The 25,613-nt window shown below is 36.9% G+C and overlaps 1 long non-coding RNA gene across 1 annotated transcript in view; it reads right to left on the bottom strand.

Annotated features, from left to right (window-relative positions):
• Positions 1–667: 667 nt before the first annotated feature.
• The window catches only part of LOC131511760 (uncharacterized), a 42,078-nt gene continuing 17,132 nt past the window's right edge, over positions 668–25,613 (bottom strand). Inside the window, exons 4-5 of the long non-coding RNA XR_009261720.1 lie at positions 11,474–11,579; positions 668–1,144 (exon numbers count right to left, since the gene is read on the bottom strand). This is a non-coding gene — a long non-coding RNA (uncharacterized LOC131511760). The remainder of the gene's footprint in view (positions 1,145–11,473; positions 11,580–25,613) is intronic.

Below are 25,613 nucleotides of genomic sequence, written 5' to 3' on the forward strand. Positions count from 1 at the left end.
TATGCAGAAACCTGTATACCCATTATGACCAGACTATTTGAAGAAAGAATTTGAAGCAGCTTAAAGAGACACAAATTTAAGAGGATCATTGAAGAAAAATAAAAGATAAGAACCAAGTAAAGTAAGAGAAAGAAAAGGTTAAGTCAAGAAAAATAAAATCATTGAAAGAGAAGATATTGTAACAGATCACAAAACTTAACCTTGAAATAGTTACCTCCAAGATGTGAAAAAGAAACAAATAAAGAAAATACACATGTGGTTTTAAAATGAATGCTGTCTGGGGCATCTGGGTGGCTCAGTTGGTTAAGCATCTGACTCTTGATTTTGGCTCTGGTCATGATCTCATAGTTCGTGGGATGGAGCCCCATGTGGGGCTGTGCACTGACAATGCAGAACCTGCTTGGGATTCTCTCCCTCCCTCTCTGTCTCTCTGTCTCTGTGTCTGTCTCTGTCTCTGTCTCTCTCTCTCTCTCTCTATATATATATATATACACACACACACACACACATAGTGCTCTCTAATAAAAGAAAGCTGACTGTTATCAAAAGTTATTAAAAAATTGGTCATTTGGAATTATAAGAAGGGTTTACCACTTAGAAAAATGATATTTAAGAGTAAGAGTCTTGTAGACATCACTAAGCAATGTCATTTTAAATGTGTGTAATTACAGATTTGTTAAGTATGTTTTGGGAGATTCTTTTTTGATTTATATCATTATGTTAGTTTTAGAGGTACAACATAATGATTTCATATTTGTTTCGAGTGTGAAATGGTCTCAATAAGTCCATTTAACATCCATCACCACATGATAGGGAGATTTTTAATAAATAGTTCATAAACTGTAAGTGTAATGCTTTCAGTAAATAAAGCTAGAAAGGACTCTTTCTGTCAGTAGGAAACCCAGGTAAATGAGAGAAACGCACCCTCATATACAAACCTTATAAGAGAACAAAGAAAGCCTGTTTTGTAACTCACAGATGCCTTGCAAAGATCAAGGCTATAAAAAGAGGCTAGGTGGTAGATTTTGGAGGGATTGATGAAGAGATTTCTCTGGAGAGAGCCAACATGGCATGATTTAGGTCTTGTTAATAGGGCTCCGTAGGGGACTAGAAGAGTCAGCAGAAAGAGACTGGAAGCCAGGACCTAAGGAAGAAGATGCAAGTGACTTATCAGGAAGAGCAATGAATCCACTAGCCTGGCCCACTGAACTGTAAGCCTCGTGAGGGCAGAAACCACAAACGCCATGATGACCTTCATATCGTCCGTGCCGAGCACAGTCCACAGCACTACCATTATCTTACTCTCAGCTTGCCTGTTGCATCAAAGTACTATTACCCAATAGTTATCATTATGCTTCATAATGTACAAAGTCCTTCGCGCCACTCTCCCTCCATGAGATTTCATTTCACCCACAGAGTTCCTGTTCCAAAATTCTACTGGGCTTTTTCTCCCTACTTTCCCAATCTCCCTTCAAACTTGTCATTTAATCAAAAGAATAATTTCAACTATTATAATTAAGAAAAAGTAAAGTGCTTAAATATCCTTATTTCTTCATTCTAAGGTATATTGTTTACATTTAATATTTACAAAATTCAGATGTATCTAAAAATGGACCCATATATTTAATATAGCAGCATTTTTCTCCTCTTTAAATGTTATTAAATAAATGATAAACATCACAATCATTGGCCCCTTAGAGTGGAAGAAACATAGTAATTAATATCAATAAATATCTGGTATTTCATATTAACTTTCTTTTCTAATAATTGCTCTCTTGGGAGCAAAAAACAGAAAACAATTCCATCTAGCTAACGCTGAGGAAGGAATTTACTTGCTCACATAAGTGAAAATCCAAGGGATCAAGCCTGGCCTGACCCAGGCAATTGACCGATGTCTTGAAAGCTCTGCCTCCCTCACTATCTCTACTCTGCTTTGTTTTTTGTTGGTTTTGGGTTTTTTTCTGGTTGTTGGTTCATTTTGTTTGTTTGCCTTCATTTTTGTGGCAGGCTATATCCAAGAAAAATGACCACCCAAAGATTAGTTGGTCCTATGAGTTTTCATCCCATGGATGAGAGGGTTTCTTTGCTAACAGAACTGACAGAAGGCCAAGATTGTGATGAACTGTGGGGGAGAAGGGGAACAGCTAGAAGAGGATCAGGATTTCTTTTTTTTTTTTTTTTTAGTTTTTTTTTTTTTTTAACGTTTATTCATTTTTTGATAGAGAGAGACAGAGAGTGAGTGGGGAGGGACAGAGAGAGGAGACACAGAATCCAAAGCAAACTCCGGGCTCTGAACTGACAGCACAGAGCCCGACGTGCCCGACGTGGGGCTCGAACTCACGGACCAAGAGATCATGACCTGAACCGAAGTCGGACGCTCAACCGACTGAGCCAGCCAGGCGCCCCGAGGATCAGGATTTCTACTGTACTTTTTTAGGTGACACTGCACAATAGAACCTCAGGTGGTATGGGTTTCCCCATGTTTGGATTTCCAATTCTTGTTAAATTCAAGTCGGGCCTCAGTAAAACGGCTTGTTCTAAAGAATGTTCAGAATAGGGTTAACATCCCACAGTGAAATCAGATGTTCCTAATTGACTATGAGAAACAAGAGTTACCATCTTTAAACGTCTTCAATCCATTCATCCAAAGACTACTAATACACTTCTTAGTCGTGTGTTGTTTTTTCATGACCGTTTCAGTGCCCAGGGTGTTAAAATTTTATCCTCTAGGACTTTGTTTATTCTACATTTCTTTTAAAAGAACCAGAAATCATGAGGTCCAAAAGGGACCATCATTGCCATTCGATCTGCCCGGTCACCTCATAGTGAAAGCCAAATTCAGAAGAACTGAGACTTCCCAGAGGTGGCAAAGAAGACAAGTAGCATTCAATGCTCTTTCCGACATACATTTTTGCAAACTTAAGGTGCAAATCTGCCTGTAAAATCATTTAAACACATTTATCTTAATCTCCTTATAGTTTCAAGGACATGTAACTTATGTTTCAGAGACTACAACATTGGTGGAAAGAAATGGAAGCTGCAACTGAGTTGTAACTCGGGAAATATTTCAGGCTGGCCCACTGAAGTGTCTCAGTGCTTTCTTTGGATAAGGAGGGAAACGGAGTTGTTTAAAATTGAGAAGTTTCTCCCATTTCATTAAAAAAAATTTTTTTTAAAGAACAAGAAATTTTAAAGTGCAACCGTCTCTAAACATGAAAATAACTCCTCCGAATATCCCTTTTAAAAAGTTTGCAAGCTGCAAAGACACTTACTTTATGCCCTGTAGACTTGACCTTAACACCTTAAGATGTGCTACTGTTCTCAGTTGACTCGAGGGTATGAAAAGCAATTCCTCACACTTTATCAGCTTTTGACAATAGGCACTTATGGGCCTAAGTGATCTAAAATAGATTAATGAGGCACTAAAGTACTTTAATGAATAATGGAGCATTTTAAAATTTATTTTGTTTTTTAATTCATTTAACTGCAATCCATTTAGCAGCTGAAACACTCCCTCCTGAACATATTAAAAGGCATTTTACGTTGAGGTTTTTCTTAATTTATTATGTTTCATTTATCATTTATTCATTTTATTAATATATTCATCGAATTGAGCTTCACCCTACAAACACTTTAGAAATCAATAGTTTTATTGGGTTCTACGTGCAACAAAATAACCTTTTAGTAGGTTAACTCGGGAATTCAGAATCCATGAACAGAACACCATTGGCATAATGCAAAAATACTGTTATCATTTCAAAGAGGCATGGCAGAGGGCCCACTCAAGAACTTTGATTCTGTCTCCTTGAAAGGTAGAGTTTTTAAAATAATCAAAGATGGTTTGCAGGCATTTTATTTCCTTCCCCTTTCCTTATCTTAGTCATCCATTAGTAACACTTACCCTCCCTCTATCAGATTTACTCCTTTAAAGCACACCTGTACCCTTTCCTCATTGATTAAAATAATACAGATCTTAATGAAGTGATCCACGCCAGAGTCCCGTATGTTCCCAGCTTAGACTAATGAGGGGTCATGGTGGAATTTCATGCGTCTACACGCAGCATAAAGAAACTTCTAAATAACAGTCGGCCGACTAGGTAGAAGATCTTCTTTTCCCATAAAGTGACAAGGCTTTGGCAGTGATCTATGTGGGAAGGCTGCTTTGGCCCCTTAGAGTGACTTAAGTCTTTTTAAAATATGGTTTCCTTCTCAGCTGGTTAGAACTTTATCTGTGAGATTTAACCAGAAACAACTTTGTCCCTTGGGTCCACAAAACCAAGGCTCTTCGAAAAAACTTGTTTCCTTGGTCTACTCAACAGCCTTGGCCACCTTAAACCACCATCCTCCAAAGCAGTGGAAAATAAGTGACTCTGTACTGCCTTGTTCAGCACTATCATCTCAGGCACCGGGCTGACACATGTAAATTCCACCTGAGGTTTCAGCCCACCTTGACAGGGGCTAAATTCTAGATCATTCTTGCTGCTGAGCCATTCCAAAACTCAGCACTGCAATTCTTCAATCACTGTGTTGTAGCCTCAGTCCTCAGTACCCATCGTTTTCCCTTGCCCTGCACAGTGCTTTACAATTTTCAATAAATATTTGTCACATCAATGAATGAATAAAAGAATCGCAATTTCCTAGGGATCCCACTCCCATCCAGTGTCCCTGCTTTGTACCCCAGTCTCTCAGAAACTAGATCACTGCCCATGTCTGAGTCTCTCAAAGCTGGTGTTGGACCGTCCTTGGGACCATCTGGACCACTCCTATTACTTGAAGCTCAGAGTATTTCTTTCCTATCCTGAACTGAAACCACTCACCCTGGAGTTCTATTTAGATTTTTGAGAATTCTTTTTCATGTATTTTAAGACCACTCCTCTAATGTTCAATCTTACCATCTGGAACATAACTTTGGATACATTTTTAAGAGACCATTCCCTAGAATGACTGAGCCTGAGCCATAATTTAATGTTCAAACCTTCAGATTCTACTCTCTCCATCAGGTCTCTTTACTTGGTCTCTGCCTGCCTCCATCCCTCCTCCCCCAATGTACACTGTCATTGTCCCATGTCTGATACACACAGGTGGTTCTTTTCTCTTTTTATACAGAAGGATCAGAGATTTTAAATATATTGGCTTCTACAACCACCTTTAGAAATACATTCTAGTGCATCTAACAAATAAAACATTTAGATTTGGGGAAGGAGGGGGGAAATCCTCTAGATCATGCCACCAATATTTGCCCATCTCATCTCCTGTGTCAAGCTGTTGAGTATCTTCAGAGAAAATTACAAAATATTTATAGAGTACCTATTATGTGCCAGGTTCTCTGGTAGATGTGGAAGGTATAGATTACAATTCACATACTATCTACTTACTGATAATATCACAAAGGTATAGTTTTTATCTTCTATGAGAAAAAGTCCAAATTAGGTATACCATATGCACCAGGAGAAAAATAAAAGTAGTCCATAATGTCAAGAGAGCAGAAGCAATGACTGTTTAAAGTAAGTAAATAATGAACAGCTAAAGCGTCACCTAATCTTTAAGAAATTTTATTCTCCCAATTCTCGTCCCTATCTGATGGATAAACATCTATTGAGATGATCATATGATTTTTATTTTTCATTTCAGTAATGTGGTACATCATACTGACTGATTTGCAGATGTTGAACCACCCTTGCATCCCTGGAATAAATTCCATTTGATCACGGTGTATGATCCTTTTAATGTATTGTTGAGTTTGGCTTCCTAATATTTTGTTGAGGATTTCTGAATCTATGTTCATTAGGGGTATTGGCCTGTAATTTTCTTGTCTTATTGCATCCTTGTTTGGTTTTGGTATCAAGGTAATGCTGGCCTCATAAAATGGGTTTGGAAGAGTTACTTCCTTTTTTATTTTTTTTGAAGAGTTTGAAAAGGATTGCCATTAATCCTTCTTTGAATGGTAGAATTCACCAGTGAAGATTTCTGGTGCTGGACTTTTGATTGGAGGTTTTTTAATTTGATTAAATCTCCATACTAGCAATCGGTCTGTTCAGATTTTCAATTTCATCATGACTCGGTCCTGGTAGGTTGTATATCTCTAGGAATTTATCCATTTCTTTTAGGTGTCCGGTGTTACCATATAATTGCTCATAGTAGACTCACGATCCTTTCTGTTTCTATGGTATCAGTTGTAAATCCCTTTCATTTCTGATTTTACTTATTTGAATCCACACTCTTTTTTTCTTGGTGAGTCTAGCTAAAAGTTTGTCAATTTTGTTTATCTTTTCAAAGAACCAGCTCTTAGCTTCACTCATCTTTTCTATTGTCTTTGTAGTCTCTATTTCATTTATTTCTGCTCTAATCTTTTTTATCTCCTTCCTTCTACAAACTTTGTATCTCATTTGTTCTTTTTCTAGTTCCTTGAGGTATAAAGCTAAGTTTTTTGAGACTTCTCTTGTTCCTTGAGGTAGGCATTTATTGCTATGAATTTCCCTCTTAAAACTGCTTTTTGTGCATCCCATAAATTTTGGTATGTTGTATTTCCATTTTCATTTGTCTGAAGGTATTTTTTTTCTTTCTCCTTTGATTTCTTCTTTGACCCATAAGTTGTTCAGTAGCATGTTGTTTAACCTCCACGTATTTGTGAATTTTCCAGTTTAATCTACACTTTAGTTTCATAACTTTGTGGTTGGAAAAAAAATGTTTGGTATGATTTCAGTCCTCCTAACTTTATTATTATCTATCTCGAAAATGTTCCTTGTGCACGTAAGAAGAATGTGTATTTTGTTGCTTTTGGATGGAATGTTCTTATATATATCTAAATCCATCTGGTCCAACATGCCATTTAAGACTGATGTTTCCTTATTGTTCTTCTGTCTGAATTGACACAAGTAGGGTATTAAAGTTCCCTACTATTATTGTATTGTTGTCTATCTCTCCCTTTAGGTCTGTTCATATTTGCTTCATATCTTCAGGTGCTCCTATGACGGGTATGTAAATATTTACAAACGTTTTATCACCTTTTTAGACTGACCCCTCTTTGTCATTATGTAATTCCCTGCATTGTCTCTTACTACAGTCTGTTTTCAAGTCTTTTTTGTCTAAGTATAGCTACTCCAACTTTCTTTTGGCTTCTATTTGCATGGAATAGCTTTTCCCATCCCTTCACTCTCAGGATGTGTGTCCTTACAACTAAAGTGAGTCTCTTGGGGCACCTGGGTGGCTCAGTCGGTTGAGCATCTGACTTTGGCTCAGGTGACGATCTCACTGCTCATGAGTTCGAGCCCCACGTTGGGCTCTGTCTGACAGCTCAGAGCCTGAAGACTCCTTCCGATTCTGTGTCTCCCTCTCTCTCTGCCCTCCCCCTCTCGCGTTCTGTCTCTCTCTCTCTCAAAAATAAATAAACGTTAAAAAAAATGTTTTAAAGTGAGTCTCTTGTAGGCAGTATATAGATGGGTGTCATTTTTTATCCATTCAGCCACTCTGTCTTTTGGTTGGAGAACAGAGTCCATCTACATTTAAAGTAATTATTGATACGTATGTCCTTATTGTCATCTTGTTAAATGTTCTGTTTTTGTAGTTCTTCTCTGTTCCTTTCTTCTTCTCTTGTTTTCTTTTGTGGTTTGATGGCTTTCTTTAGTGGTATGCTTATGTTCCCTTCTCTTTATCTTGTATGTATTTACTATAGTTTTTTGCTGTATGGTTTCCATGAGGTTTACATATAACAACTCATATCTATAACAGTCTATCTTGATAACAAATTAAGTTTGATTCCATTGTAAAGATCATTAATACTCTCACCTCCCCCTCCACCAACTTTTATATTTTTGATGTCACATTTTGTATCTTTTTATTTTGTGTATCTGCTATTATTGTAATCACAGTTATTTTTACTACTTTTGTGTTTTAACCTTTATACTAACTTTATAAATGATTAATACAATACCTTTACTATATATTTACCTTTCCAGTGAGATTTATTCTTTCATATGTGTTCTTATGACTAATCAGTGCCTTTCTTATCAGCTTAACAAAGGCCCTATAGCATTGCTTGTAAGGCCAGTTTAGTGGTAAGGAACTCCTTTAGCTCTGGCTTGTCTGGAAAACTCTCTGTCTCTTCTCACAACTGAATGATAATTTTGCCAGACAGACTATTCTTGGTTGGCAATTTTTTTCTTCAGTATCTTGAAATATATCATGCTACCCCCTTTTAGCCTACAAAGTTTCTGCTGAAAAATCTGCTAGTTGGCTTATGGGGGAAGGGTCCCCTTGTACATAAAAAGTTGTTTTTCTCCTACTGCTTTTAGTATTCTCTCCTTGTTTTTAATTTTTAACATTTTAATTAGAATGTGGGTTTCTTTGCATTTCAAATATTTTTTCAAGCAATATGAAAGATTATCACTTTGCAATACTTTTGTGTAAATTTCTACAATTAGAGGAAGGAAAAGTTATATTAAAAAGAATAAAAACAAAAAACCCCATCCTCAGAATAAATATTTGCCACAATGAATCTACTCAAAAAATAATTACACACATGAATACATACACACAATTCTAAGAATGATTTCAGCAACACTAACATGAACATAGAACCTTCCAATGTGATTATTCTCAAAATGACTTTTTAGTATGGGACTTTAAGATCCCTCTGTGATGTATAGTCATGACTTATTTAATAAATATTTGGGGGTTATTTAAATAAAATCAGACTACAGCAAATATTTTGGAAAACTTTCATTGAAATGAGAAGCACATAAGTCAGGCCAGCATTTCAGCCATCATAAGCCATCAAACAGATTCAGGAATAAGGCCAGCTTGATGGAAGCCCAAGGCTGCCCCGTCTTGCCCTGGTCAAACTTGGTATCACTGAACATAGAAACGGAATGAGGGAATTCAAATTCCATTCACCTTTAGACACTATTGAAAACAATATCTAGCTTGAAGGTATCCTTACAACATTTACACCTCGTTCTAAAAATTTCATAAATTGAAGAAAGGGGAATAAACAAAAAGTAAAAGCATACTAGGAAATGTTTTTGACTCAGCAATATTTGGCAATGTGATTGCCCAGGAAAATCCACTACATTTTTTAAATTCTGCCCATAACTTGCCTACCCACATATTTCTCCTGAAACTGTGTGACAACAGTTTGTCTACTGTCACTTTACTAGAATTGTATTTGTTGCTACTGCATTTCATATACTTAAATAGAGCTTGATTTATATTTTTCTTCTTGTGTTTAAGACAGTTGAATAAGACTGCAAATAAGCATATTATAAAACCTTTCAGAGAAGGGATTGTTTTTTCCTAAGTAGTATTTGGCCTTTACCTAAAATTGCAATCAATCACACCTGGAAAAATGCATCTATATTTTAAGTGTAATTTTCCATTATTTCAGCTTGATGATACATTTCAGAATCTAAAACATAAAAGGTGTACAACTTTCCTGGGGAAATATGCCATCTATTTTGTTTTATACATCAACTTCCCCTTAAAATGTTTAAGCATGTATAGATAATTGAAGGTCTTTTTACTAATTTTCTACTTAAAATCACCTACCCCCCCCCAAAAAAAAAAACTATGCTAAAAATAAAAGTTCAATGTTGGGATGTCTGGGTGGCTCAGTCAGTTGAGCGTCCGACTTCAGCTCAGCTCATGATCTTGTGGTTCTTGAGTTCCAGCCCTGCATTTGGCTCTGTGCTGACAGCTTGGAGCCTGGAGCCTGCTTCAGATTCTGTGTGTGTGTCTCTCTCTGCTCCCCCCTTTCCCCCACTCATGCTCTGTCTCTTTCTCTCAAAAATGAATAAATATTTTTTAAAAAATTTAAGTTCAATGTTAAAGCCATAAAATACAAATAGCTTGCTAGTTAGATTCCATATACAATACCAAAAAATTACCAGATCAAAGCTTAAAGACAGAAATATTTAGCAGCATGTTTTATATGCATTCTAGAAAGTTCACCAGACTAAAAGTACTAGGGAAGATAGGGTGGGGAGGCCTCCTATTAGAAATAATTCCAATTATTAGATAACTTTTTTATTATTCAGTGGACCCAATGACATTCAAAACTAAAGTATTTTACCATAATTATTGATCATGTCTTTGTTTTTGCAGAACATAAGCACTGAAAGTAAACAGGTATTATAGTCAACAGAAATGGGCTTGACTACGCTGAGCTCAACATCTAGATTGATACTGTTACCAGAAGCTGCCTGAAAATTATGTCTGAGACGTCTGGTATCTTAATTAAAATTCCACAAAATCTAGCAAAGCTAGGAAGCTTTCTTTCTTCAGGAAGATAAAGAAAAAATATGTAATTCTATCTTTTGGCTAGCTCCCAAATGTTAATTCTCTCTTTGTGAGGTTATGAGATATACACAAGATATACTGGGTAACACCCTGTTGAAACTCATCCCCTTTTTCATCTTATTGCCTCCACACTCCCAGGGGTAAATCTAATTGAATGAGAAGGTAGCCTGAGTTCTTACAAGATCCCCTGTAGGATGGATTCCTACCAACTCTGTTTGCCCTGGCTGATCATTTCACCATCCCTACATATACCCTTGGTCAACCTCTTCTTACCTACCTAACACAAGGACATGCAGATCCAAATACAAATATACAGAGCACACTTACCTCTGCTTCTTATTTTCCAAAGACTGATTTTTCTGTTCTTTCTAATGTTCTACATTTATTTATTTATTTATTTATTTATTTATTTATTTAAGAGTGTGTGAATGGGGGAGGGGTAAAGGGGGAGAGGGAAAGAGAGGGAGACAGAGGGAGAGGGATAGAGAGGGAGACAGAGGGGGACAGAGGGGGACAGAGGGAGACAGAGGGAGACAGAGGGAGACAGAGGGAGGGAGAGAGGGAGAGAGAGGGAGAGGGAGAAAGGATCTCAAGGAAGCTCCGTGCCCAGGGCGGAGCCCAACATCATGCTCAAACTCATGAACTGTGAGATCATGACCCGAGCCAAAATCAAGAGTTGGCTGCTCAACTAACCGAGCCACCCAGGTGCCCCTCTACATTTATTTCTGTTTCAGACTTTCTTCACTCAAAGCCTCTCTTTTCTCTTGGACAGCTGAAATGTATACACTATTCATTGATCATGTGTGAGATTTGTTTCTTAATATGTTATTCTGAAACCTTTTTAAAATAGTTTATCATTCAGAGATGAATTTCCAGATTTATTTCCCTTGTGTGACATTAGTTCTATGGGTTCAAATGTTAAAACTAGGGACTATATTGCCTGAGCCCAGTTCATAGACCCAAGTCCTCATCAAACAGAACTAGACAGAGGTCCTTTACTGAGTGACTGATATTCTGTCTAAGCAGCGGCCTGAGAACTTTGATCACCCTCATATTTCAACATATATTCCAAACAGAATAAAAAACAAAGACATAGTTGATCATTTGATTTGTTGATCAACTGAGAATCCATTAATCCTTTTCACTTTCAACCCCCTCATGTTCTCATTTCTCCCCTTACCTTAAATTACATCGTCAATCACTCCTTTGCCCTTTTGTTTTATTTTATTGCCTGGAAAATCTCCAACCTTGAGTAAATGCATTAATGCTGCCACTGTCTTGTGCATCTGAAAGGTGATAGAGAAAATCACTCAACCAGACTTACCAGGCTCAATTTAAGTTCCTTCCCACTAACTCCAGAAGGCCCTCCATGGAATGAACTAATAATACCTCATGCCCATTGCTTATCTGCTTCCCTTCTTTCCTAGCCCTCTACTTCACATCTTCTGTTCTTGCTTCAAACTATACCACCTCCTGCCTGTCCTCATACTTAGCTGAATGAAAAAACAGAAAGAATCAGAAAAGAACTTGCACAAACTGCTCCCACCATATTTACCTACCTACCAACATCTATGTCCATAAACTCTGCCTTCCCAGATGAACTATCCAACTCGTATCAATGGCGAGCCCCTACGCTTGTAAATCGCATGCATGGCCCCCCAAGATATTTCTCCAGTGATTCTTCCTTCTTTTCCCTGCATCTCTTTTGTCTCCCTCCTGGGTTATTTCTATCAACATACAAACTTGCTATATCCCCCATCTTCATATTCTTCCCCCACCTAAAAAATATAATATTTGTTCTCACATTATTCACTGGATACAATCCTATTTCTCTTGTCCCTTTAAGCAAACTCCTAGAAATTCTTGTCTATACTTGGTGTCTCCAAATTCTCTCTTCTCTTCTCTTATAGCACTCCAGTCAGGCCATTGCCCCGTACACTCCACCAAAATTTACCTGTGACCTCCAAATTGATAAGCCCAAAGAATAATTTTCTTTCACCTTCTATTTAAACTATAAACAGTGTTGCACACTGTCTATCCTTCCTTTCTTCCCAGAACTCTTTCTTCATTTGACCTACAAAAACATCACATTCTCTGGTTCTCCTCCTATATCCCAGGGCATTATAAAATCACCATTTTCATCTTTATAAGAGCATTATAAGATCACCATTTTCTATTATTTGTTATTTCTGTTATATTCTATTATCTTGTAAATTCTAGGCAAGTCAATAAAACATAATGAAGAAATAAGAGGTACAGATATCTGAATGGAGAAAGCAAAATTATCATAATGTGTAGAGAGAAATTATCTACCTAAACTTTTAGTTACCCAGAAATAACTTTAACACAAAATGTGCAGCTCCTAAATGAAGAGAACTATAAAATGTTAGTGAGACATGAAAGAGGTCTTGAACAAATCCAAAGACATAATTGGAGAAACTTAAAATGGGAAGTGAATAGCTTATGGCAAGGCTAGAGAGTGCTTCGGAAACCCTTAGTTACTGAAATAGACACCATGGTCCTGGATTAGAAACCTTAGTATCACAAAGATGTTAATCTTAACAGATTGATCTACATGTTTATAAAATTCGAATCAAAACCTCAGGAAGACGTTTCCTAAAAAGTGTTAAAGTGGTTCTCAAGTTTACCAAGAAGCCATGACAAGCAAAACAGGAGAAAAAAAAAACATGGAAACACTGGAAAAACTGGGGAAATCCAAATAGAGGCTAAAGTTTAATAATGTTGTGCTAATGTCAATTATACAAGAGACATGAACAGACAATCACAAGAGAGAAATAAAACTAACAAATACATTTCGTTGTTACTACTGTTTCATTTTTCAGTTGTGATTTAAATTCCAGTTAGCTAATACACAGTGTAATATTAGTTTCAGGTATACAGTGTAGTGATTAGACACTCCCATACAACATCCAGTGCTCATCACAAGAGCCCTCCTTAACCCCCGTCACCTATTTCACCCATCCCCCACCCAACTCCTCTCTGGCAAACACCAGTTTGTTCTCTATAGTAAAGAGTCTGTTTCTTGGTTTGCCTCCCTCTTGTTTTCTCCTTTGTTCATTTTTTTTTGGTTTTTAAATTTCACAAATGAGTGAAATCATATGGTGTTTGTCTCTTACTGATTTATTTCACTTAGATAATACTGTCTAATTCCATCCAGATCGTTGCAAAGGGCAAAGTTTCATTCTTTTTTATGGCTGAGTAATATTCCTCCGTGTGTGTGTGTGTGTGTGTGTGTGTGTGTGTGTGTGTGTGTATCTCACCTGATCTTTTTCCATTCATCTACCAATGAATTGCTTGGGTTGCTTCTATAGTTTGGCTAATGTAAATAATGCTGCAATAAACATAGGGGTGCATGTATCCCTTTGAAATTAGTATTTTTATATTCTTGGGCATTCACTGGTGCAATTGCTGGATGGTAGGATACTTCTATTTTTAACTTTTTAAGGAAACTCCATACTGTTTTCCAGAATGGTTTGCCAGTTTGCATTCCCACCAACAATGCAAGAAGGTCCCCCTTTCTCCACATCTTATTGTTTCTTGTGTTGTTAATTTTAACCATTCTGACAGGTGTGAGATGGTAGCACATTGCAGTTTTGATTTGCATTTCCCTGATGACCAGTGATGTTGAGTATCTTTTCGTATGTCTGTTGGCCATCTGTATGTCTTCTTTGGAGAAATGTCTCTTCATGTCTTCTGCCCATTTTTTAATTGCATTATTTGTTTTTTGTGTGCTGAGTTTTATAAGCTCTTTATATATTTTGGATACTGAGCCTTTATTGGATATGTCATTTGCAAATATCTTCTCTCATTCCACAGTTTGCCTTTTAGTTTTATCGACTGTTTCCTTCGCTGTGTAGAAGCTTTTTTTATTTTGATGTAGTCCCAACAGCTCATTTTTGCTTTTATTTCCCTTGCCTCAAGAGACATACCTAGAAAGAAGTTGCTACTGCCTATGTTCCCTTCTAGGATTTTTATGGTTGCAGGTCTCACATTTAAGTCTTTAACCCATTTTGAATTTATTTTTGTGTATGGTGAAAAGAAAGTAGTCTAGGTTCATTCTTTTGCATGTTGCTGTCCAGTTTTCCCAACACCATTTGTTGAAGAAACTTTTTCCCATTGGATATTCTTTCCTGTTTGTCAAAGATTAACTTACAATATAGTGGTAGGTTCATTTCTGGGTTTTTCTCTTCTGTTCTATTGATCTATGTGTCCATTGTTGTGCCAGTACCATATTGTTTTGTTTATACAGCTTTGTAATATAACTTGAAGTCTGGAATTGTGGTTCCTTTAACTTTGCTTTTTTTTTTCCCCAAGATTTCTTTGGCTCTTAGGGGTCTTTTGTGGTTCCATACAAATTTTAGGGTGGTTTAACAAATACACTTTAAATTCAACCTTTCTAATGGCCAAAAAAGTAAAAGATTAATGAGGCAAGTTTTTTGCCATCATATTAGCCAATATTCAAATGATTATTAATGTCCAGTGCTGATGAGAATCTGCTCAAATAGACTACACTGTTGGCATGACTGATAAGCGTGTAAATTATACACGCTTCTTGGAAAGAGATTTGGCAATGTATAAAAACAATCTTTAGAATTCAAAAGGTCATTTCCTTTTGCCCAATATACAGGTGAAGATTTATACATTTGGCTATTCGTCAATGTGCTGTTAATACTAGCAAAAAAAAAAAATGAAAACGACCTACACACATGCACAAGCACTTATGTACATGCACTAATAGGAAATACACACACACACACACACACACACACACACACAGTATTTATTGGTGAGTGGTGACATTATGGGTAAATTTTACTTTGCTTCCTTTTACTTCTCTAAATTTCCTAATCTCACTGGTAGCATCTATTATATAATTTTTTTTCTTTATATTTTTGTCTGTTCTTTAAAGTCTCTAATTTTTCTTGTAATTAAGAGGGAATGTGCATTTTCACACAGAGGAAACAGTGAATATAACACACAAAGGAATATAAGAAATGTTTAAATGCATCAAGATTTTTAAGTAGTTAAATTTTAAAAAACAAAACAGATGAACATGGGTGGGGGGCAGGTAAAAAGAGAGAGGCAAACCATGAAGTCGACTCTTAACTACAGAAAACACATTGAGGGTTGCCAGAAAGGAGGTGGGCAGGAGGATGGGTTAAATAGGTGACGAGGATCAAGGAGAGCACTTGTGATGAGCACCAGGTGTTACATAAAAGTGATGAATCACTAAATTCTGCACCTGAAACTAATGTTACACTGCATTAACTAACTGGAATTTAAATACAAACTTGAATGAATGAATAAATGAATGAACAAAAACATATGACAAAAAATTTTAACATTGTCTGATATTTTTATATTCCACAGAAGACAATAAAATAGATTAGATTGCCAAATTAAAACTGAGAACATATGAAAACTAGAGAACATGCCGGGCTAATTGGCCTATTTTCATTTCAGGAGTGAACCAATCAATTTATGTAGCTTCTGAGTCTTTAGTTTCCTATTTCCAATTGACCCAAACCTCTGGTTGATACATTCTGATCCATCCCCCACTCTCCCCTTACTTCCTGAGGCTGCTAGGATGCTTGAGCCACTAAGACTGTTTAGGGTTCCGGATGGTTGTGTCAGGTGCAGGATTATGGGAGATTCCAACTTGCTCCAGGGGTTCCTAGTTCGGTAAGACTTTCGCCCTCCAACACACAACGCTAGAAACTTACACAATCATCCCCATGGACATTGGGAAATTGCCACTGGGTTTTCAGAAGTAGGTGATGATGTTCACACTTTTTTTTGGAGGGGGAGGAGGCAAAATTTCACAAAACAGTACTTTGCTTTACTGTGAAGTAAATATTCTTGGTGTTTTCTATTCTATTCTTTTCTATTTCTTTAACCTACTAAATTGATTTCATGAGCTTCCAATGGTCCCTCATCATAAGGGTAAAAAGCACTAGAATAGAAAATGTGGAGAATGCTAGCTGACAAAAAAAAAAAAAAGCAAATAACAAAAATACTCATACTCAGAGGCACCTAGGTAGCTCAGGCAGTTAAGTGTTCAACTCCTGACCACAGCTCATGATATCAGGGTCGTGAGTTCAGTGCTAGGCATGAGGCCCTACTTAAACAAACAAACAAACCCTCACAGCCAGGTGTTCAGAAATGGAACACAAGACAAATCTATGCAGAAAGGATATTCATCAGTATTTGGTTCCTATTGGTTCTAAAAGCAGAGCTTTTAGAAGTGAGATTTAAAAAATAAAACAAAAGCAGGGGCGCTTGGGTGGCTCAGTCGGTTAAGCATCTGACTTTGGCTCAGGTCATGACCTCACAGCTTGTGAGTTCAAGCCCAGCTTGGGCTCTGTGCTGACAGCTCAGAGCCTGGAGCCTGCTTTGGATTCTGTCTCCGTCTCACTCTGCCCCCGCCCCACTGGCACAATGAATCTCTCTCTCCCTCCCTCCCTCCCTCAAATATAAATAAACATTAAAAAAAATTTTTTTAATAAAAGCAAAGGTGGTTTTAGGAGCTATGCAGACCTAACACAAAACATGAGAGTGAGGCAGCTATTCTCCTTTTGGCTCATTTAATTCCTTCTGATTATCATGTATATAAAGCCTATCAATTCTTGCTAGAGAAAGCTCTTCCAAAAAAGTATTTTTTTTAATTGATCAAATAAGCACATGGAACAATAATAAAAATAACTGCAAATGTTCATATAGTCTTGCCAAATGCCAGGCACTGTTCTAAACACTTTTCACATATTTTATTTCATCTTCAGTATAATTCTATGAGGTAAATACAATTAATATCACCATTCTATAGATTAAAAAATAGAGATGGAGAGAAACTAAGTAGCTTGTTCAAGGTGACACGGCTAGTAAGCGGCAGAACCAGGATTTGAACCCAGGCAAGTGAGCTTATGCTCTTTAACTGCTATTCTGTGATTTAAAGTATCCAGGAGGATAAACAGTGAAAAGTAAGGATTCCTTCTGCTCCACTCTGAGCCCACCCTTTTCTCCCCACAGGACACAACCACTGTCACAAGTTTCTAATACACCTTTCTAGAGATATTCTATACATATAATAAACAATAGTAGATAAACAATATATATAATAAATAACATATACAATAAATAATACATAAAATATATAATATAAAGTGTATAAAGATCTGTGTGTATAGGTGTATATTCCAAATGAATCTTTTTTCACATAACAATCCACTCTACATAAAATCTTCCACAGCTCCGTTATATTCTATTGTGTGGATGCATCATAACATTTTACTAAGCACTATCAGTAAGCATTTTATTCTCATCTTTTGGTAGGTCAAATAGTGCTTCAATAGATAACCTGTACATAGGTCACTTGGTACAGTCATAAACAAATCTCCAGTATATATTCATAGAAGTTATATTTGCTGGGTGAAAGAATATGGGCATTTTTTATGTTTGTATTAACAAAGAGCAAGTATGCCTCAGAATGAGAGCCTTCCACAAGCCACAGTAGTTAGCCAGATTTTAATACTTCTTTTCCTTCGTTTTCACTTTTAAGTAAAGTTATGAAGCATTTATGACTGGTGATACTGGTTCTCCAATTTATAAAAATTATACAAACTTTCCTTAGTGAAAAAGTCATTTAAAAAATTTTTATCATATAAATATTAAGGTGGTACATGAAGGTAGTCCTTGGACCATTTAGAACAGAGACCAAAAAAAGGCAAAGGGGTGGTAAAGAGTCATCTTAAAACACATCCATATTCACTTCTAGAATTTAATATTTTTCAGTATTTTCAGGCTGATAAGAACAAGTGCCTGGGTAAGTACCAACTGGCTGACAGTCATTCTTTACCACTGGTTTGGCAACTTCAGCCTTATTCAAAATGGCAGGCCCTCAGATGCTTCTGCACGGTGATTTCACTCCCACCCATAGATTATACTGACCTCTTGGTCTACCTCTTGCCGACTCTTTTCATTTCCTTCCTCTCAGTACATAGTAAAAGGTACTCAAAAAATGTTGACTACTCAACATGTTTCAAGTTTTCTACAACCAACTATTCTATCCGTCAATCAAATTCTATCCATAGACATGTTTCATAGATTTTTACAGACGTTCCTAGTCCTATAACTTGTCTAACCCCTTCAGTTTGCTAAAACGCTCTAGTTCAATTGTGTTGTCATATCTGATACATGTTTTGTACATTTAAGTTACTCTTAGGATCCAATACTTTCCCCTTATCACATAGATAATTTGAAATAATAATGCATCATTCCACAAAGCATGTCAGCCATTTTAAATGTGGTCTTGCCTATGGACCCACTGAAGTTCTATGATAAGAAGCTCCCCTACAGAAACACAAAAATACATGCCTATGCGGTTACTCTCCTCGATTCTTTCATAAAGTATGCTCTTCAATGATATCAAAAATATCTAGTTGTGAACTTCAAATTGCTTTGGACTTGGAATTTGTTTCCAAGTTATAGTCCAGACTGTGTAGTCTGTTACCATATATTTCTACATTAAACTGTTAGCCAAATCTACTTACAGAAACTGCTGATCTCTGTCCCAGAGACCATTTTATCAAATCTCAGCTTGAAAACATTTAGTTATACAAACGATGCACTGTGAACTTATAACCATCCTACTGCCAAGCAGCCTTTGTTTCCTTTTCATGTTTCCATAAAGACTAAAGTTTAAAACTTTGTGGGAGTCCAAGAATTCCTCATGTTATTCTAAGTGGAAAGTGCAACTGCTAATTATTATTTTTTTAATGGCACTGGGGAAATGCCACAGTGATTGTTAACTCTAATCCACAAGCCATTATTTTTCAATAGCATCTCTATTCTTATTCAAATTTTATATTGAATATATTACTTTTACCATTGGACAAAAATAAAATATTGGGGGAATTATTAACCTTAAGGTTAACAATAACAACCTTCAAGGTCTACAATCCACCAAAGAAATATGAACTACAAACTCTCCAGAGAAACAAGTTCTTAAAATTATCACATAGTTTCATTTCAGTGTGTCACATCAGGTTTCAGTTTTATTCCAAATATCTTCTAATACAAGCTATGTGTGTGTGAGTCTTTTGAATCACTCTGCAAACAAATAGAAGTATCTTTTTAATACTTCTTCAAATCCTCTTTCATTTTATTGAAAATACTAGGATACAGGGGCACCTGGATGGCTCAGTCAGTTAAGCATCTGACTCTTGGTTTCAGTTCAGGTCATGATCTTGCGGTTTTGTGAGTTCAAGTCCTGTGTCAGGCTCTGTGCTGGTAGCACGGAGCCTGCTTGAGATTCTCTCTCTCCCTCTCTCACTACCCCTCCTCCATTCATGCAGTCTCTGGCTGTCTCAAAATAAAGAAATAAACTTAAAGAAATTTTTTTAATAAAATAATTTAAAATACCACGATACACACCAGACTTTCTATTCCTTGCTAAATAATGCATATCCTGCATGTCCTTTTGACAGTATTTTCCAACAGTTTGTCAGTTCTTTACCTTGTTTCTATTACTGCTTATTGAGGAAACTAATCAAGATAAAATCCTTCCCATTGTACTTACTAGAATGGATCTGGATCGGTGGGGTCACTTACTTTGTAACAGTAACCACAGCCACCACTTCCTAAGCATTTGTATGTGTCTGGTGCTGTTGTAAACACAGAAACATCGACTATTTTCTATAAACATTGCAATGAGCCCCCTGATAGAAATAATATTGTTGTCTCCAGTTGTGGATAAGGACACTGAGGGTTGGAAAGTGAAGTATTTTCCCAACGGTACCTACATCAGAGGAAGCAGAATTGGGATTCAAGCCCAGAGCTCTCAGGCCAAACCCTTAAATGTCATGTTTATTCGCACTGCCAAACCAATTAATGTGGGTCTTGTATTTGACTTATATCTGGTCTCACAGTAGGTGAGAAAAAAAAAAAGAACTTCATTCCAAGGTCACATGTTACAAAATTAATATTAATCAATCAGTAAAGTGCAGGTAGACACTATTGATTGGAAAGGAGATAACTGCTTTTAATAAACAGTTGATGTCTTAATTCTGGAAATAACTAAAATATACGTTACCAACAACTAGCCAGTATCGTCTTTTATCTAAGTTAATTTATTCTTCATTTACTCCCATTGCTTGTTGATTCATTTTCAATTTTGAACTTCACCATGACCTTTATATTATTTCCCTTTTGCCCTCTTAAGTCTATGTCAGACATTCATGTCAGACATTCATGGTGCAGAATTTCATTCCACATTGAGATGGATTTTCACGGATATTAGGACTGTGTGTCTGCCTTTCTCTATGTACACACACCCATATTAGCTGTATGTAAAATCCTTTTTATGATACTAAAAATTGGTTTATCCAAAATTACATCCTCTATGATTTAAAAGCTTTCAGATACCATTTTGTATTTGCACTGTGTCTTAATTGTTTTGTGCGGCTTTTCAAAACAAGAGACTACAGCACAGAATGACTTTTTTTGCCAAGGGGCACCTGGAGTCAGAGGCAGAATTGGCACTGAAACCCTGTGCTATTAAATCACAACTCCCCCATCTGTTCCTTAATCTACCCAGCAGCATGGACGCTCAAAGGTTTAAATAAACAGGAGAACCACATATTCATCAATGGGATAAATTTCTCGCTTATCCTTCCTCTTTGAATATGGCTCATTATCACTACTGTGTTGTACTGTTTGTCACATAAAAACATAGGTAACTGAAGTACAACTTCATTAATCTTAGAAAATACCTGGAAGTAAAATGCATAGTAGAATATGATGCTAGACCAATATGTTGGTTTGGATAGCTTCTCTTCAAATGCATTTCAGCTCTGGTCTGTAGTGTGGCAAAGGAATATAACAGAGATTGATAGGTTTAAGGTGGGTTGTTTTGTTTTTTTTTTTCAAATTTCTTATATAGATGTCATAGAAGGATAGCAGACACTGGTATAATCGGTGTACTAAGTTCTTCTTTTAATTAATTGCTAACATTTAACCCTCAAAGACTTTACATAAAAACAGATTCCCAGATCTTTTTACTCATGAGGTCCAGTGGGCACCACAAACCGCATGGCCGAGTATCTGCGGTCCCTACCAGACAGAGGCTGTACCTCCAACCCACCACACCCTTCCCTCATCTGCCTCACTGACTTCTATTACCTGACTGATTTGTGTTGAACATGGAATCTGTGGCTTTGGAAGAACTTAATAAGCTGTGAAATGTATCACAGGAAACTGGGCTCAGCATAGTGAGATATGGTTAAGTCCAGTGACAGATTCATTACAAAATCTCAGTAATTGCATTATGCAAAATGATTAGCCCAGGCCCAGACTACTAGAAGGATTTAAAAACATAATCCATGAGGGGTGCCTAGGTGGCTCAGTTGGTTGAGCGTCCAACTCCAGCTCAGGTCGTGTCTCGTGGTTCATGAGTTCAAGCCCTGCATCAGGCTCTGTGCTGACAGCTCAGAGCCTGGAGTCTGTTTTGGATTCTGTATGTGTCTCTCTCTACCCCTCTCCCACTCATGCTCTGACTCTCTCTCTCTCTAAACATTAAAAAAAAATTTTTTTTAAGTATCAAAAACAAGATAAATTAAGAAATCATTTTAAAAAACTTAGTAATTTGGCATGTCAATAAATATTATCTGCTCTTGCAATAACCTGAAAATCCTTGATTAAAATTTTTAGCCTGTGACTGAGTCATTTTAATACCTAAGGAAACTGCAAAGTGCATCTATTCTTAACAGTCCCCTGGACCAAGGGTGACTAAAGGAGAAAACAGACTCCAACACTGTGCCCAAGAAATAGAAGGAAATTCCTAAATCTAAGGCCAAACCAGATTATGTCAAGACAGTTCCTCCAAGTAAATGAAGTTATACTACTCCCCCTACCCCCTCACACACACACACAAATTCTCATTTGTTTATATCATTTGTGAAATAAGAAACATTCATAAGGAATAACTTTCTAGAGTCTTCCACAGATACAGTGCTGTCTTAAATCCCAACGTGATGCAAAACTGTCAAGATTGAATCGAATTTGACCTAATTAGAAGAGTGGCTTTTCATCATGTCGGCACTGATTAAGGGCTTAGTTTACATTTAGGGAATGCCCCGCCTCCAAATGGCACTGCCATTAATCTGCTCTAGGGCGCGGACAAGAACGTTCAGTCATAATGCATTGTCAGGTATTTTTATCTCTTGCAAGAACTCGCTCTCATGAGCAATTATAATCTAATTAAAGTCATTAATGTTTACTCCTCTGGGAAATACAGTTATTCATAGAGATCAGAATCTTTTATGTTTTTCCATCTACTGTACAATTTATATCTTGCTTCTCACTTCTGAGAGTCTTCAGGAGTTATTTCCCTGTCACCCTAAAATAGAAACGTACCCTTTGGCAATGTTTTCAATATAGCTCTTTGCAGTTAAATTGAATAAAAAATGAATAATGTGTTTATTAAGAGTATCAGGAGCGGAGATGCAACTTTTCTCATTATGTTATATTACTGTTTCTGCTGAGCTACAAGATATTAATAATTTTATAACATAAATAGTATAAGCTTTGAAAAGTCATAACATCTACAGGAACATACCTGGACTGAAAATTCTTCCACAGAGTGGCAATATCTTTAAATCAAAGTAAAATATAAATCTGGTACAAACTTTTAAAATTTTATCGTCCTGGGAAGTGTTTTTCATTTTTTAAAACAAAAATGCATTTTTATATTGGTGTTATGATATTGCTATCAACACATTCTCCAATATACCTAGGGGGTCCTTCAACAAGTAATACATGCATTAGAAAACACAAAATAAACTGTTTTATACTGTTTACTTAGCACTGCACATGCCACATACTCTATTTCAAAACACAGATAAAATTCAATATTAATGGGCAATAATGACTTACACCTTTTTTCAGGGTTTACTTTGTCAGGCACTGGTTTAAATGCTTTGTGTCACCTCATTAGATCCTCATACCTCATTGGATCTTCTTTTAACAGATGGGGAAACTAAAGCAGAGAAGGTTAAGCAACTTGCCAAAGTCAACTAGCCAGTAAATATGGTGGAGCCAGAATACAAACCCACACAGTTTGACTCCAGTGCTGGACTTCTACTGTCTTTTCCTGTGCTCTACTGTTCCTTAAATATAGGGGTTCTCCTTTTCAAAGCTGTAGTCATTCAACTTCTATCTACAAGTTTCAAACTCTCCTGCTGTCCCTTCATTGCTTCTGTGACAGTACTGCAAAGTAGATTTTTTTTGAGAGAGAGAGAGAGAGGGCACAAGTGAGTGAGGTGCAGAGAGAGAGAGGGAGAGAGAAGCAGGGCTCACCCAAAGTAGGGCTCCTGTTTTTACCCGAAACGGGGCTCAAGATCACCCAAAGCAGGATGTGAGCTCACCTGAAGCGGAGCTGGAGACCAGCCAATGTGGGACTCAAACTCACCAACTACTTGATCACGACCTGAGCCAAAGTCAGATCCCCAACGACTGAGCCACCCAGATGCCCAAAGTAGATTTTCTTTTAAGTCTATGTCAGACACCAGGCCTGCCACTTAACAAACTGCATGGATCTAGGCTTCTCATAGAAACTCTCTAAAACTGGGGCGCCTGGGTGGCGCAGTCGGTTAAGCGTCCGACTTCAGCCAGGTCACGATCTCGCGGTCCGTGAGTTTGAGCCCCGTGTCAGGCTCTGGGCTGATGGCTCGGAGCCTGGAGCCTGTTTCCGATTCTGTGTCTCCCTCTCTCTGCACCTCCCCTGTTCATGCTCTGTCTCTCTCTGTCCCAAAAATAAATAAAAAACGTTGAAAAAAATTTAAAAAAAAAAAAAAAAAAGAAACTCTCTAAAACCTCAAGTTTCTTCATCAGCAAAATGGTACCTACTTCATAGAACTGCTTACAACTGTTTTTGAATTAAACATGGAATGCATATAAAGCACTTAGCTGAGCGGTGCCTGGCTTGGAGCAATCACTTGATAAATGTTGACAATCCTATTACTATAGTTTTAATGTTCAACAAAGGGAGGACGTGTAGAGGATGCTCTATTAAGGAGTCAAGAGATGTCCTTATAACATGAACCCAAGCGCAATTTCACATTTGATACAAAACTATGTTGGTTTTGATTTGGGGTTTTTTATTCCAATAATGTGAATATGCTCCATGAAATAACCAAGGATGATATCGATGGACTTGCAGATATTTCTGATAGATTAAGAATACAAATTAAATAATAGGAAAGTGTCTATGACTTTTAAGTTAAATTTTTTTTTGAGAGAGAGGGTGGGGGATAGGGCAAAGGGACAGAGAGAGAGAGAGAGAGAGAGAGAGAGAGAGAGAGAGAATACTAAGCAGGCCCCACACTCAGTGTGGAGCCCAATGCAGGGCTTGATCCCACAACCATAAGATCACAACCTGAGCTGAAATCAAGAGTCAGACACTTAACTGACTGAGCCACCCAGGCACCTCAAGCTAAATTTTTTAATGATATTTTTAATAGTATATAAAATGAATGACAGTAAATCAGAAGAATACGTAAGAATTAAGCCCATGTTTTTATTTCCTTCAGCACTCTTTGTTAAAGCCAACAAACAATTCTTAAATAACAACATCTTGAAATTACATCCTTATGTGTATCTTCCTATTTGTACGAGAAATATTTTTAAAGATATTTTTAGCCAAACTTACCATCCCTTCACTTGTGAGTGTTCTGAGTGTTAGTGGTTTCCAAATTTTTAATTACCCTAAAGATAATGACAATTTTAACCAAGTGAGGCGCATTATGATAGAATGATTTTTAAAGAGTAAAATTCAAGTGGAGCTATTGAAGTTTACATTTCAGGGCTCCTCATTTGCATGGGACCCCTTGTAGTACCCTGAGATGTTGAGTTGGGGATACATTTAGTTTGAATTTAGTGGGAGTTATTTATGTAGTTTGCAGTAACTTCTCTTTATAGTTTTGTTATCACTGGCTTTCCTGACACACAAATGGATTCCAAAAGATTCCTACTGCCCACTATAGTGAATTATCCAGCACTGTTTTGTTAAGGTAAGAGACAGAAGTCATATAATGATATAAATATGGTATCCAGCACTGGAATTATATCCATTGTAGAGAAGAAATAAGATTGCAAATATTTGGAGCCAAAAGCTAGTCTGGAAAATTATTACACAGATGTGTTGGCAGTTAATGGACAAAAATATTATTTCTATGGATCTAGTGATGTTTTAGGGTTTCTCCCAACTTTTCTAAGTTTTCAACTTGCTACTTTTTTTCTAATTTTAA

This window comes from Neofelis nebulosa, chromosome 5, assembly GCF_028018385.1.
Source record: "Neofelis nebulosa isolate mNeoNeb1 chromosome 5, mNeoNeb1.pri, whole genome shotgun sequence".
Taxonomy (NCBI): Eukaryota; Metazoa; Chordata; class Mammalia; order Carnivora; family Felidae; genus Neofelis; species Neofelis nebulosa.